Consider the following 12,165-nt stretch of genomic DNA (forward strand, 5'->3'; position numbering starts at 1 on the left):
TATATATAGCAGCTCAAATACAAAGTAACTGCAACACAAAAGTCTCACGTATTCTCTGAATTACAGCGAAAACAAGATACAAAGTTATATTTCATATCCCATACCTTATACACAGTGCGAAAACCTTACCCATGCCTGTATATACCCACTGCTACAATCACCGCAGACGAAGTCGCGGGTACCAGCTAGTATAGTATATATGGTATATGAATGTATATAAATGTGTATATGCTAGATATATATATATATATATATATATATATATATATATATATATGTGTGTGTGTGTGAGTATATATGAATGTATATGTATGAGTGTGTAGGTAAATGTTGCAGTTTTTGGAAATCGCAGCACTTATACCTACGGAAACACCTACAGTGTCCCTATAGGTATAATGGAAGCAGAAAGTCCACAGAGGAATCCTCTGTGGAGTTTCTGCAAAAAGCACTGCAGGAAAACTGATGTGTTGCCGCCAGGGTTTTTGCTGCAGAGCTTTTTTGCTGTGGGACGCTGTGTTAGGTCTTATCCTTATAGTGTGATGTACAGTATATTGAGATGTTAAGGAAGAGCTCTCACCACCTGGGGCACATGTGGTTTTATATACCGCTAGAAAGCTGACAGTGCGCTGAATTCAGTGCAGCTTTCCCATTCTGTGCCCCCGGTGAAGAGCTATATGTCACGGTACCGTAGCTCTTCACTGTCAGAAGGGTGTGTCTTACAGTCAGTCAGGAACGTCCTTCTTCCCAGCTGTACTATGAGATCGGGGAGGAACGCCCCCTCCCCTCCTGATAATGTTCGTCCATAGACGTGTACTGGGGGGAGGTAGCGTTCCTCACCGCTCAACGTCATCACTAGGCGGTAAGCAAAGCCCCCTCACACAGTACAACGCAATAGACGATACTGTGAGGAAGGGCGTTACTGATTGACTGTCAGACACGCCTTCTGACAGTGAAGAGCTACGGTACCGGCACCGATAGCTCTTCACCCGGGGCACAGAACGTGAAAGCTGCACTGAATTCAGCGCACTGTCGACTTTCTAGCGGTGTATTAAACCGCATGTGCCCCAAATGGTGAACGGTCCTCTTTAAGGATTAGGCGCAACAGAGAGACGCAGTGTTTTTCATTGAGCTTTTGTCCCCAGCACCCCGTTATCCTCCTGCCTGTGTCTGTTCAGTCTCATGGCCTTATTTCTGGAAATCCTGTATCTAATTGGTTTCAGTGGTCCCATGAGGTGCAGGACTCCCAGCATGGAGGCGCCGGCACGAGACTGAATGGACACTGGAGGCGGACAATGGAGCAATGGGGACAGGTGAAGGCACTTTTTATTGTTTTATTTTACACCTCCCGCCAGGCAAATGGGTTGATCCAATTCCTGGACAAATCTTTAAAGGATTTATCCAACTTTATAATATTGATGGTCTGTCCTTAGAATAGGCCATCAATATTACATCTGTGATGATACAACAGCCAGGACCTCTGCAGATCAGCTCTTCCAGGACAGCGCGGCTATAGGTAATGGTAACATTTCTAGGAGCCGCGCTGTTCACTTTCCATACAGAGTGTAGCAGTAGGTTTAGGTAGTATGTTGTTGCACATTGTATGGCAGATGAGCAGCATGGCTCCCGAGATGGTATTACCTTTAGCTGCCCTGTCTCGGCATCGCTGGTCTGCAGGGTCCTGGTGGTGGGCCCCTAGAAACAATTCCACTGGTGGGCCCTAGACACCCCAGTCCGACCCTGGGCTAGATTATATACACTGGGGCGGGACCTGAATGGTAAAGGGCTGGATTATGTACACTGAGAGGCGGGGACTGCATGGTGTGGGGCTGGATTATATACACTGGGGTGGGAACTGCATGGCAAGTGGCTGGATTATATAAACTGGGAGGAGGGACTACAAGGTGAGGGGTTGGATTATATACACTGAGAGGCGGAGACTGCATGGTGAGGGGCTGGATTATATACACTGGGAGGAGAGGACTACAAGGTGAGGGGCTGGATTATATACACTGAGAGGCGGGGACTGCATGGTGAGGGGCTGGATTATATACACTAGGAGGAAGGGACTACAAGGTGAGGGGCTGGATTATATACTCTGGGAGGAGGAGACTACAAGGTGAGGGGCTGGATTATATACACTGAGAGGCGGGGACTGCATGGTGAGGGGCTGGATTATATACACTGGGAGGCGGGGACTGCATGGTGAGGGGCTGGATTATATACACTAGGAGGAAGGGACTACAAGATGAGGGGCTGGATTATATACTCTGGGAGGAGGAGACTACAAGGTGAGGCGCTGGGTTATATACACTGGGTACATTATTCTATATAGCGTAACTGTATGGGTCTAATTTTGGAAATCCTGCACCCCCCAGCACTAGGTATAACACAGAGGGGCAGATTTATTAAATCTGGTGTATTGCGCTCCAGTCTTATCCTGATTTATACAGGGCGTAGATTTCCATTACAAGCAATACCAGAAAACTGGCATGACTTATAACGAATATGTTGAGCCAAGGTCCATCCTTGTGAGACATGTAATGGGGTTGTGGTGCATATTTTAAGCAAGAAAAGGCCCCACGCCATATGTGTACCATAATGCATCCAGAAATCTGATGTAGATCGTCTGATAAATCTGCCCCAGTCTATGTGATTTTTATGGTATGTTCCTTTAAATTTTCACAAAGTTGATCATAAAGCGTCAAATGACCCCGACACCATAAAAGTAAGGTAAAGCGAGAGCAAAGTGAAATAACATTTTAGTAGACTTGACACATTATATTTGGGAAATATACAACACATGTGAAATGCGGAGACCACCTAAGTCTGCCGAGAACCACAAACACCTTTGGATGAGGAATAAAATGAGCTGGCCGCGGTAAACTCTAGAGCAGGCACGTATGGAAGGATTCTAGAACGGCCGCTTTTCTGGGTTTTTTGCTATCTTATTGTTGTTGGAGACTCTTTTTACTGTTACTATTAATGCACCGACAGATAAGCATGTCGTAAAATATTAGACAGAATAGGTCAATGGATCACAATAACATATTCCTGTATACAGAACATATAACCCAGCACTTTGGCTCAAATCTAAAACAAATACACAAAAATACAATAACCTGTATGAACATGATGGAAAGTATAGGTAATAAATAAGATAACAGTGGTCAGGTATACAATATGAGCTGGATGGGGCAGAATTTGAAAAACCTAAAAAAAAGTTGATGGATTAACCCTTACTTGATGGTAACCATCTGGACTGAGATTTGTCACGAAATCACTTATCGATACTTTGAGTTTCTTGCTATAAATCATGGTTAGGGTTACAGCGTTGCTGAATGATCTGCAGGAATACCGCGAGCAGATGTCTATGAAATAAAGTGGTTAAATCATGATGGCGTGTGGTTTATGGACTGGAGGAACATCAAGATCGGAGAGTAGTTGTTTTTCTTAAGAAAGTCATCCAAGTGAGTTTGCTACAGAACTAAAAAGAATAAGTGTTAGGCGAAGGCTCGACATGGCATCCTGGGGCGCAGCAAAAAAAGCACTGCTGGAAAAACTGTGACGGCAACGTGGTTCTGCTTCCATTATACCTATAGGGATACATGGGCATTCCACAGTGGGAAATCCAAGGCGCATTCTACAGTTTCCAATATCTGATAGGGTTTTGTGAGTTAAATGATAGACCATCAATTTGTGACTGTTGTGGTCTCATTGATGATGGGGGAACATGGAAGACTCAGACTAGGAGGTTTTTACTAAATGTGACCTTGTGTGACAATAAATATTTAAAAAAAAAATAAAGACTATAGTTAGGATTGAACGATCGTGTTTGGAAAAAATCAGATTCTGATCGGCGATCGAGAAAAATTCACGATCGCGATCGGAATCCCGAACACGATCTTTTTAGGTGGGATCGAGATCGGTGATCATTTCCCACAATGCTTTGCTAGCTAGTCTCCCATTTATTCTAATGGGAGACTAGCTAACATCTCTAGTAGCTACTTACCTGAAGAGATGGCTGGTCCGGTGCCCGGTCTTCTCGTTCTTCTTTGCCTCGCTGTCCCCTGCCTCCCAGGTTAGGAGAGTGTGGGCAGGTTAGGAGAGTGTGGGCGGGTACTGGGAGAGGAGACGTCATGGCTCCCCGCCCTGTTCCTGCCCACACTCTCCTAAGCTACAAGCCCCACCTTCCTAGCTCTTTAAACACTAACCTGGGAGGCGGGGGCAGCGAGGCGAAGAAGACTGAGAACACTGAGCACCGGACAAGCCATCTCTTCAGGTAAGTGGACACCAGGGGGGACTAAGTATCCAGAGTATTAAAAAAAAAAATCCTCTGGCTACTTAGTGATTCAAAAAATTCACTACACAGCGTGGATTCTAACAATTAAAGTGTTCACTTGTTAGATTCCATGCTGTATAGTGAATAGGATTGCTTTTAAAATCCGATCTCCGATTAGTAAAAAAAATCCCATTGACTTGCATTGGGATCGGAGTTGGGATCGAGATCGGGTTCGAATGAAAAATGATCGGAAATCGGATTTCAAAATCGATCCTGAAAAGTCAAGATCGGCTCAACCCTAACTATAGTGCAATGGCAGTGAAAAATACTCATGGCTTCTAGCATTCAATATGGCAAAAACAGAAAAACGAGCTGCGTCCTAAAGGCCAAAAATAAGGCGTTAAGCAAAATTACTAAGAAGACATAGCAATAAGAAACCACAGATCTTACTGTAATACATAAATCTTTGGACTGTGATATTTATTCAATGGCAATGTGACACTGGAATCAAATGAAAGCCGTATCTCGCTGTTCTCTTAGAAACGTCTTGAGATGTCAGACTTCTCAGGCCTGTCTGGTATAGATAGATGCCAGATCTGATAACACTTTGTATATAACACCTAAAACATATTTTTCTGAAGGACTGAACTCTGCAATGAGAAGCATTCTGTAAATCCCCACAGTAAACATCTGTAGGCCATTCATCTGTTACTGGTTTCATTTCAGACTCCTTGGAAGATGATCTTGGTAGATGAGGGTCACGTGTGTTTCGTATGTGTTACAATTGAGCAGCCCTCGGTGGCCGGGATATAAACCTTTCTTGGCGTAACATTTTTCACTTGTCAACATTTCTGATAAGACAATGTATCAATTCCCAACATTACAGATAGATCTTCGCAATAGTGCAATGGCGATATTTCTACAAAACCATCGGCAATCCATGTATATAGCAACATAGTAGATGAGGATGGAAGAAGACACGGGTGTATCTAGTCCAATATATAACCCTACAATATATACCCAATCTCCTTAGATGGATGTGTCCATATATGTTTGCTATGAAATAGTTAGAATTTCAAGACAATATTGTTTCATGATATTATATAGTAGTGTCCTATAGACAAATTGACTCTGACTACCCAAAGAAAGCTTTATTGCTTAGGTCAGAGAAAGCCTTGGAGTTTCGCCAGACATAAAGACATCTAGAGTCCTGAAATTGTACATTTTCCTTGGGTGGCCCCAGAATAGCCTTAGGTAACATCACAAATGAGTGTAAGAGTTATCGGTGGACCTTTGCTTCCATATTCCAAGTAACTGTCAAGCTGGAACTAAAAGTACTGAGAGCTTCTACCTGTTCACTGCAACTAAGTCTCCTGATCTATTTTATTTCTATCAAAAATTTCCCAAATTTTCCATGATCAGCCAGAAAACCATTCCCGTCCTTCCTCTACTGCACTGATACATGCCTAAGGAGGGTTTGCGAAGACAGTCTCTACTGTGACTGGAATTGATTCGCTCAAATACTGATGATCTATCCCACAGCATTGGTCATCTGTATCATATTGGTGGCTGTATGATACCAAGACCCGGCACCAATCATATGATTTGGTTGCCAGAAGCCATATACAAGGTATACAGCAAAGAGCATCTTTGCGGCTACTCAATCTCAACTATAGTGAACGGCTCTGTACACTGTATACAGCTTTCAGCTCTGTATACTGTAACGTTGGTGTGGGAACTGTCACTGAATCCACTGACCGGTGAGGGGTCCTGGTGTCCTGTGGATAGTTCATCAGTATCCATTATCACTGGGTCTCGGACAACCCCACTAGAGATAAGTTATAAGGCTTTATCAGCAAACCGCAATTAGCTGAGCTGAATGTCCTGCCGGCAGAGCAGTGAGTGACATCACTTGTCCTATCTCACAGGTCCGAGCTTATAGCAACTCTGTGTAAACAATGGGAGGAATAAGTTCACATAGCAAGCAAACAAAGCAGCATTTCTAAAACAATATATTTAGGAAAAGTCTTCAATATACATAAGGTACCAGTGTATATAGGATCCTTGAGATGGGACAATCCCTTTAAGGGTAGAGACATCTCTAAACATTTACAATATAGGCTCATAGATTTCTAGTGGGGCAATATTATAAGTCATGAACTTGTAGTAAGCTGTAAAACAGTTGTGTCCTTGAGACTTTGGAGACCTTCTAGAATGAAGACGATTTTTATTCCAAGTCCTTCTACATGTTGTAAACGAATCACTAATAAATAGAAACGTCTGACAAATAACTGGGGTAAAATGAGAGTCTTAAAACTTCCTCTCCAATAAATAGATAATTGAATATTTATTTAATAATCAATTAAAGCGTCTCACGGGACTCGTAAAGTGCGATGGATTTAGGACTCTGGCTTCCTTCAAACAAATCTAAACCGACACGTAACTCCACCCAATCCATTGAGAGAAAGAAATCAATATCTATTAATCAAAGTCTAGTTGTAATAATTATTTGTACGGAGCGACCACAATGACATGAGTAGAGCTCTGTAATAATGGGATTTTAATTGGGGTCCGATCTGATGGGAATTAGTATTTTCTGCAGATATCAGTAAACATAACTTAAGTTGATCTAATGTTTTGGAAGCTCTACAAGAACCTGAGCCAAAGATTGCACATGATTTGCTTTAGTCCAGTGATGCTAAAAAACTAAAGTAAGATGTATAGACAATGGGCTCAGAGTGTAACATCAGGATTCTCATGTTTTGCTTTAAAAGAAGACCAAATAAAATTTGAGGACTTCCCCGTTTTATTGAACACAAATGGAAATACAGTGGCACCTATTGGTTGTCATTTGTCCATTTGATGTTTTTTTTGCTACAATTGTAAAATGATGAGGTCACTATGGGGGCGCATGTTCTATGCTCTCAGTATCTATGTCCTTTGTGCACCTGAAGAAGAAACCAGCTTCCGGTTTCGAAACGCGTTGTGTGTGAGGCTTTAATAAACGAATGCAACAAGAACTACGGTTGGTAAGCGCGGATCCTTTTATCCATTTGATACTTCTGTAGAAGTTGGTTGGATAGGTCCTTTTTAGAGATGAGCGAACACTAAAATGTTCGAGGTTCGAAATTCGATTCGAACAGCCGCTCACTGTTCGAGTGTTCGAATGGGTTTCGAACCCCATTATAGTCTATGGGGAACATAAACTCGTTAAGGGGGAAACCCAAATTCGTGTCTGGAGGGTCACCAAGTCCACTATGACACCCCAGGAAATGATACCAACACCCTGGAATGACACTGGGACAGCAGGGGAAGCATGTCTGGGGGCATAAAAGTCACTTTATTTCATGGAAATCCCTGTCAGTTTGCGATTTTCGCAAGCTAACTTTTCCCCATAGAAATGCATTGGCCAGTGCTGATTGGCCAGAGTACGGAACTCGACCAATCAGCGCTGGCTCTGCTGGAGGAGGCGGAGTCTAAGATAGCTCCACACCAGTCTCCATTCAGGTCCGTCCTTAGACTCCGCCTCCTCCGGCAGAGCCAGCGCTGATTGGCCGAAGGCTGGCCAATGCATTCCTATGCGAATGCAGACTTAGCAGTGCTGAGTCAGTTTTGCTCAACTACACATCTGATGCACACTCGGCACTGCTACATCAGATGTAGCAATCTGATGTAGCAGAGCCGAGGGTGCACTAGAACCCCTGTGCAAACTCAGTTCACGCTAATAGAATGCATTGGCCAGCGCTGATTGGCCAATGCATTCTATTAGCCCGATGAAGTAGAGCTGAATGTGTGTGCTAAGCACACACATTCAGCACTGCTTCATCACGCCAATACAATGCATTAGCCAGTGCTGATTGGCCAGAGTACGGAATTCGGCCAATCAGCGCTGGCCAATGCATTCTATTAGCCCGATGAAGTAGAGCTGAATGTGTGTGCTAAGCACACACATTCAGCACTGCTTCATCACGCCAATACAATGCATTAGCCAGTGCTGATTGGCCAGAGTACGGAATTCGGCCAATCAGCGCTGGCTCTGCTGGAGGAGGCGGAGTCTAAGGTCGGACCTGAATGGAGACTGGTGTGGAGCGATCTTAGACTCCGCCTCCTCCAGCAGAGCCAGCGCTGATTGGCCGAATTCCGTACTCTGGCCAATCAGCGCTGGCCAATGCATTCTATTAGCCCGATGAAGTAGAGCTGAATGTGTGTGCTAAGCACACACATTCAGCTCTACTTCATCGGGCTAATAGAATGCATTGGCCAGCGCTGATTGGCCAGAGTACGGAACTCGACCAATCAGCGCTGGCTCTGCTGGAGGAGGCGGAGTCTAAGATCGCTCCACACCAGTCTCCATTCAGGTCCGACCTTAGACTCCGCCTCCTCCAGCAGAGCCAGCGCTGATTGGCCGAATTCCGTACTCTGGCCAATCAGCACTGGCTAATGCATTGTATTGGCGTGATGAAGCAGTGCTGAATGTGTGTGCTTAGCACACACATTCAGCTCTACTTCATCGGGCTAATAGAATGCATTGGCCAATCAGCGCTGGCCAATGCATTCTATTAGCGTGAACTGAGTTTGCACAGGGGTTCTAGTGCACCCTCGGCTCTGCTACATCAGATTGCTACATCTGATGTAGCAGTGCCGAGTGTGCATCAGATGTGTAGTTGAGCAAAACTGACTCAGCACTGCTAAGTCTGCATTCGCATAGGAATGCATTGGCCAGCCTTCGGCCAATCAGCGCTGGCTCTGCCGGAGGAGGCGGAGTCTAAGGTCGGACCTGAATGGAGACTGGTGTGGAGCGATCTTAGACTCCGCCTCCTCCAGCAGAGCCAGCGCTGATTGGTCGAGTTCCGTACTCTGGCCAATCAGCGCTGGCCAATGCATTCTATTAGCCCGATGAAGTAGAGCTGAATGTGTGTGCTTAGCACACACATTCAGCTCTACTTCATCAGGCTAATAGAATACATTGGCCAATCAGCGCTGGCCAATGCATTCTATTAGCTTGATGAAGCAGAGTGTGCACAAGGGTTCAAGCGCACCCTCGGCTCTGATGTAGCAGAGCTGAGGGTGCACAAGGGTTCAAGTGCACCCTCGGCTCTCCTACATCAGAGCCGAGGGTGCGCTTGAACCCTTGTGCAGCCTCGGCTCTGCTACATCAGAGCCGAGGGTGCGCTTGAACCCTTGTGCACACTCTGCTTCATCAAGCTAATAGAATGCATTGGCCAGCACTGATTGGCCAGAGTACGGAATTCGGCCAATCAGCGCTGGCCAATGCATCCCTATGGGAAAAAGTTTATCTCACAAAAATCACAATTACACACCCGATAGAGCCCCAAAAAGTTATTTTTAATAACATTCCCCCCTAAATAAAGGTTATCCCTAGCTATCCCTGCCTGTACAGCTATCCCTGTCTCATAGTCACAAAGTTCACATTCTCATATGACCCGGATTTGAAATCCACTATTCGTCTAAAATGGAGGTCACCTGATTTCGGCAGCCAATGACTTTTTCCAATTTTTTTCAATGCCCCCGGTGTCGTAGTTCCTGTCCCACCTCCCCTGCGCTGTTATTGGTGCAAAAAAGGCGCCAGGGAAGGTGGGAGGGGAATCGAATTTTGGCGCACTTTACCACGTGGTGTTCGATTCGATTCGAACATGGCGAACACCCTGATATCCGATCGAACATGTGTTCGATAGAACACTGTTCGCTCATCTCTAGTCCTTTTCTGTATAGTACCATGCATACGTGTTTTCACGGTTAAGATCTGCCAGCTACTAGCCATTTTGTCTATGAAGTGATATTTGAGTGCTGTGATCACTTCACAGCGCTTAAAGGTGATTATATGTTGAATAATACTTTGTGGAATCACTTTAAAAGGGTAATGCACAAGGTGCCGCGCGGTGCTCTCTCTTCTGTTTTCTTGTAGTGGCACCTAATGGTCACGGTCACTATGAAAGGCACAATGGGGTGACTTTATTAAGACTGGTGTTTCCTAATCAATTCCCCAATCGGAGCGAGATGCCACCCTCTTAATACACTCCTGTGCACCAGAACTGAAATTTATACCAGTCAGAAACTGGCGTATATGTCAAGTATAACGCACATTAGTTTTTGTAAATCTGCCAATCCAAGACGTCCACTTCCCCACGCAATCCACTTTTGTAATACACAGTGAATGAGTCACAGAACCAACAATGTGGAGCATCTTTGGTGCAAAAAAGGGCAAAAAAACCCCAGAAAACTGACCTAGATGGGTTCATAAATTTCCCTATTTATGGTTATTGGTTACAACACTGAAATGTGGTTCAATAATCTTAAACTTTCCCTACATATAAGATGCGACAATATCCTCCAAAATCTATAGTTTGGGTCAAATTTTCTCGATTTGAGTGTAAGTTTTGACCAAATAATATTGCTCTGAATCAAAAATGATTTTTTTCGGCTTTGTATGAACACCAAGAACCTAATCCACATAATCTGAGTTTAGATTCATTAAAAATACAAACTGGATTCTAAAATCTTAATTTTTTAAAAAAATTTGGGAAGAATTTGATTTGTGCCAAATTGATTTGCTCATTTCTAAAAAAAAAAAAAAAAAAAAAACAATAAATAGAATACTGAGATCTTACCTCATCAGGTCCCTGCTCATCTTACCAAGGCCACAGTCAAGACTTTTACAAGGATTCACGTTGACAACATTGATTTATGCCAATGAAACTGAGGAGACAGGACTTGCCATTGTATTGAATTTGAGTTGTGAGAACTTGGAACACCTACCAAAATTTGCAGAAAGGTAAGGGTTGGACACGTGTACCTTCTACCAAATCTTTCAAAAGTTCTTAAATTTCCAGTGTATGACCTGGGCAGTAACAATTGACTATTAACATTCCACATATTAGCAGATTAATGCCGCCCAATTTATTTTAATTCTATTGAAGTTTGGAATGTAAAAAATGTAACAGGCATGCCACTGGACTGGAGACTGGTAGGGCTGGCACATTTCTTGGCTATTGAGTTGGGTGGGATCATAAATAACTAACAACATTTTGCAAAATAGAACTGTTATCTGTCAATAGAACAGGGAAAACTATAAATCTAAATTTCCACCTATAGCAATGATGAACATGTAGGGATAGAACTTGGAGATAACTTGGAATTGCTGAGCAGACACAAGCATAAGGACACTTCTGGGGGACCTATACAGAAGGCATTCTGTGTTACGATGGGGTCGTCTGTGGCACAGTACCCCAACAATTATGAGTAGATTGTGGCACATTGAGGATGTTATGGTGATATAGCACAGGCAGTTTGCTACAACTGGCACCTCACTCTCCCAGTGGTCGAAGCCAATGATGTGCCTACACCCTTCATACCCCTGTGTTGCCACGTGACTGTCACTGTGCTCCTGTTCGACATGATCCCACAGGGTACCCACATGCTCCCAGCTAACTTTTACAGAGCCAGTGCATGCACTCTGTATCCAGTCCCAGGCCAATCTCTTGTGATCTTGCTTTATATAAGTCATTTTCTTCTAGTAGCAGTTGCATGAGTAACAAAGTTACTATTGTCGATTCTATTTAACCATGTCCTCTGTCTGTTTACCAGATCTCAACCTGACCTGCCTTGTCTTGATCACTTTCCGAAATCCATATTCACTTTTCCCACTTACCCCCAACTTTATTCATTTACTGTGACAATCAATTCCATCTACCTGACCTCAGCTTGTCCATTAACCAGGTCCCAGCATGTCTGTTATCACTGCAGTGAGAGAAGTTGTATGCTTCTGACTCCAACCACTGTGTAGTCCTGGCACCAGGCAGAAGCTGAGAAGTACTGATCAGTGGGATGCTAAGAAAGATCCCCATCAGTTGGATATTGACTGCCTT

This window comes from Leptodactylus fuscus, chromosome 4 (genome assembly GCF_031893055.1).
Source record: "Leptodactylus fuscus isolate aLepFus1 chromosome 4, aLepFus1.hap2, whole genome shotgun sequence".
Lineage (NCBI taxonomy): Eukaryota > Metazoa > Chordata > Amphibia > Anura > Leptodactylidae > Leptodactylus > Leptodactylus fuscus.